This window comes from Simochromis diagramma, unplaced genomic scaffold (genome assembly GCF_900408965.1).
Source record: "Simochromis diagramma unplaced genomic scaffold, fSimDia1.1 OVJJ01000753.1, whole genome shotgun sequence".
NCBI classification, from domain to species: Eukaryota; Metazoa; Chordata; class Actinopteri; order Cichliformes; family Cichlidae; genus Simochromis; species Simochromis diagramma.
This window is the reverse complement of record NW_024387523.1, coordinates 16,404,280-16,408,712: the sequence shown is the minus strand read 5'-3', so window position 1 is coordinate 16,408,712 and position 4,433 is coordinate 16,404,280.

Sequence of the window (4,433 nt, the reverse complement as noted above, 5' to 3'; positions counted from 1 at the left end):
TTCTGTCCCAGGGATTGCCTCCGCTGTCGTGATGTGGGTTTGTTTTTTTTTTGTTTGTTTGGTTGGTTGTTTTTTTGCTTCTTTTTGCTTCTGTCCCCAGAAAACTCGGTAATGCGTAAATATCCCGTTGTGAAGGCTGATTGTCAGATAGTGGAACCATCGCTTCTGTAACGATCATACCATATTCAAATCTCAAGTCTTGCCCATTCCAATATTTAGCCGAACAGCAATGGAGCCTATCAACTCTGTCTGCTTGCCTTATGTCTTATTTACACATCAGGCAGTATGAGAAGACAAGCTGTTTGCATAATAGTGAGGTATGAATGGAGGGAGTCTTTTCTTCCTCTCTTTTTTTGAGAGAGGTATTTGCAAGCTGATAGAAGAGAAACACCAGACAGTTCCACTGGAGGTATTTTATTGATGATTGGATTTTGACAACAGCAAATAATAACAACAACAATAAAAATTCAGCTATATTCTACATCATTATGTGGCACTCAGCTATGATTTTAATACCCTGAACAACATCTCAGTTTCTTGACACCAAAGGTTTGTATTTATTTATTTTTTTCAAGTAGCATAAAAGTTAACATAGCTTTTATCAAACACGTATTTTCACCCTTTTCAATGTCACCAGTTGAGTTAAAGCCCTCTTTCGTGCAAGGGTTTCTAAAGTGATTCTCCTGAGGTAGTACCCAATCTCCTCCCTAATGTCCTCTGTAGCCTTCAGTTAACCATCTGCTGGGAAGGGAGCACATGGCAGAAGATGTGTTAATGAATGCACACTTATATAATCCAGACCTGTGGTGGAGGGAAAGACAGAGTGCGAGAGTGGCAGGCCAGATCCACATCACTTGACACTCCACCAAGTATAAAAGAGAACAATAATAAGGTTTCTTTGTGCCACCAGTGCCTCCAAGTGGCCCGAGAAGGCAATTTTTCCCTTCTTCCTTCTTTCCCCTTTCAAACGTGACATGACAGCTGCTGTTTTCCCTTTTCTCTTTCTATAAAGAAAAACCCAAAAGACATAGGAGCTGATGTATCGCACGCGACAAGGTAATATACGGATGGTATTGCTTTTTCGATGACCACTGTTAAATGGGCAGCATGCTGACACAGTAAACCACAATGCAACGACGACTGTTACAGATTGGTCCTTAGCCCTCCTTCTTTCCACCTCCTGCCAAAATGCCATACCTAGCCCTTGCCCTGGCCAACCATCATATCCCCCCCTTATGAATCAAAGACAATGGAGTAGAAGAGAGAGATGAGGGCTTGCAAGCAATTGGCTCTGCCTCCCCATTTTTTTTTCTTTTCTCTCTCTTGCAGTGTGTACATTTCCTACTTCTCTGCATCGAGCTGTCTAGCTGGGTTGGATGATAAATCCTGAGGCGAGTTTTAAAGCACCAGCAGAATACAAACTGCCCAGGTTACGCTTTGTTCACACAGGTTAATATACACATCAGGGCAGCATATATGGGAGTGCTTGCCCACCCTTTCCTCTGCCCTTTCACCCATCTGCTCATGTATCACTCTTTATCTGTGTTGCTTTCAGTTTTGTTGGACTAAGTTGGCTTATTGACACGAGCAATCATCAGAAACAATACTGCTGATGCAGTAGGCAAACAAAGCCAGCAAAACAACTGCTACTGAATATTCACATTGTATTGTTGTTGTCAAGTTTGAGTATTCTCAGTCCATTTTTTATTTATTCTTCTACTTACCAAGCATGACTTTAAATCGATATTGCAGCATTTTAAAACAATACTTGGATTCAGTGGTATCAGTGGAAAGATCTATACTACTCTGATATCTGTCCACTTTATGCTACAGTCGCACTGGGGAAGGCAGTGCTTAAAGACTGCGGCACGACCAAAATCATTACAACCACGAACTTGCGATCTCATTGCCTTTGAAATGGATGCTTCAGAACTTCATCAAAGCTACTTTGTTGTGTCAGGATGGCAATGAAATGGCAACATGATGGAGTCAGTGTGTTATCACAGTTGAACGTGGTCAAGTTTGCCATTACATACAAAACATGTTTTGTGCTAATAGATAGCTTATTGGTAGAAACAGAAATGATTTAACTGCAAAATCACAAAGACCCACAGCAATCTCTCTATTTTAAAGAGTTCCCATTTATCTGTTTGCCTTTATAGATTAAACAAAATATATTTCCAAACTGCCAAGAAGTCTGAGAGTGATACGGTTTGCTGAGTAACCAAGCTGTGTTGCTTCATTCAAATAGGTTCACTTCTAACGCCTATAAACAGCATGGCAACATGGCAAATGCGACTGGTTGAGTTAACAGTGGTTACATCCACCTTTTATAGGTGTGTTTGCCAAAAAGCGGGCAAACTTTATTCTTGTTGTTAGCTGATTCATTGATTCACCGCTAAACCAGGACAGAAAGTAAGGACTGAACTAGCATAGCACAAAATACTAGCATAAAACAGCAAGTGAAGTAAATTGCGCTACACTGCCACATAGACATTTCTAGCTAGCTTATAGCTATTATCTGTGGAGCTAGCAGTTTGGGTTAAAAGATCACAGGCCTTTTACACAGTGAAGAATTTTTATTTTGTTAGGTATTCAAGTCATTTACAGAAATGATGCCAGAAACATTTAAAATGGGAAATCTTAAATGTGTCTTGCACATTTTCTAAGCACCGCTGCATTACCATTTCATGGGATATTAGTGTCTCTGAAAACAAGAATTTAATACTGAGATGTGTTGGGCTAAGCAATGCTTGTGCAAACAGTGTAGATTTGCAGTGATTAATCTTCCTGAGAAGAGATTAAGTATTAGATTGTAGAACTATTTGCATTGTGTATGAGAGGCTAATAGAGATACAAGTGCAATCTCAACCTATAAAAGAGCATTTTACACATTCTGTTTTGGAGATGACACTTTTCCTTTTGTTGGGAAATCCCCTTTCTGTGAGCTAACATATATCATTAACACACTGGCACAAATGTTGATAATATAATAATACATTTCTAAAGTTACTGTGTTCTTTTCTCTCTGCCAATAAATAACCACTTTAATAATCTAGGAACAAGGCAAGCAGACACACTGTGACCTAGACTATGGTAGGCTTCACTGGACCTGAACACAACCATTTTAGCTGTTGAGCCAGCAGGCCAAATCAAGTGGTCTTTATTAAAGTCGCTTTGATGGATTCACCTCTGGCCTCCCCTGCTGTGATCTATCGCCTGTCCAGCTCTTGGAGGTCATAATAAACTTGTTTAGCAAGAGGGTCACTGCATGCAAGCAGGGTGTGAGTGTGTGTATGTGCACGCGGGGGGCGGGAGTAGTTTCCTGCTTGTACAGTCTGTTTTGTGGATCAGGTGGATCATATATCATATGTGGATCATATACAGCCTTTCATCCATGGCTGCTGGCCCCGGATCCACTAGTAATGATGTGTCTAGTTTCTCCACAGGTTATAGTGTTGTAGCATTATATATTTATACACACACTTTTAAGATATCAGGCACAGTGCCAGTGTAGTAGATTTTCTTAATAGAGTAGTAAATCAGGAGGCTGCCATCTTTCAAGTTCGTCTTCACATGCTTGTTTGTTAGATTTAGGCACCAAAACTATTTTGTTAGTATCTGTTCTTAATTGAGGTTAAATTAGGCCATTTTAAAATGTTAAACATATTTATGTTTTTAATCTTACATGGGGGACATGGGTCATTACAAAGATGAGGAGCGCACGGTACATCCATTCACATGGCTGGAAGAAAATGGTTAAAGCCTTTTTAAAGCATAATATAGATAGTTATAAGATCTTGCATAAACAACTTGTGGGGTCATTTTTAGGAATTTTCCTGATTTTGGATATACTGTACACTGTATTACCAAAAGTACTTGCTCATCTGCCTTCAAAAATATATAATAATAATAATAATAATAATAATAATAATAATAACTTTTATTTATGAGCGCCTTTCAAGTCACCCAAGGACACTTTACAATAGGATAAAACACTTAGTAAAACAATAGCAGAATAAGAACAATAAAACAAAAGCACAAGATAAAATTAACAAACAGTGGATTCACAGTGAATATGCAGATTTGAACAGGTGAGTTTTGAATTGTGATTTAAACTGGGGGAGAGAACCAATGTTTCTTATTTCTGGGGGCAGAGAGTTCCAAAGCCTGGGAGCAGAGCAGCTGAAAGCTCTGCTTCCCATGGTGGTGAGGCGGAAGGAAGGTACAGCAAGCTGGAGAAGAAGATCGAAGTGAACAGGCAGAACAGGTAGTGGTTAACAGGTCAGAAAGGTAAGGAGGAGCGAGGTTATGAATGGCCTTGAAGGTGAGCAGAACAAGTCTGAATATTATCTGGAATTTCACAGGGAGCCAGTGAAGTTCCTGAAGAACAGGGGTGATGTGCTGGTAGGAGGGGGTTCTGGTGATAATGT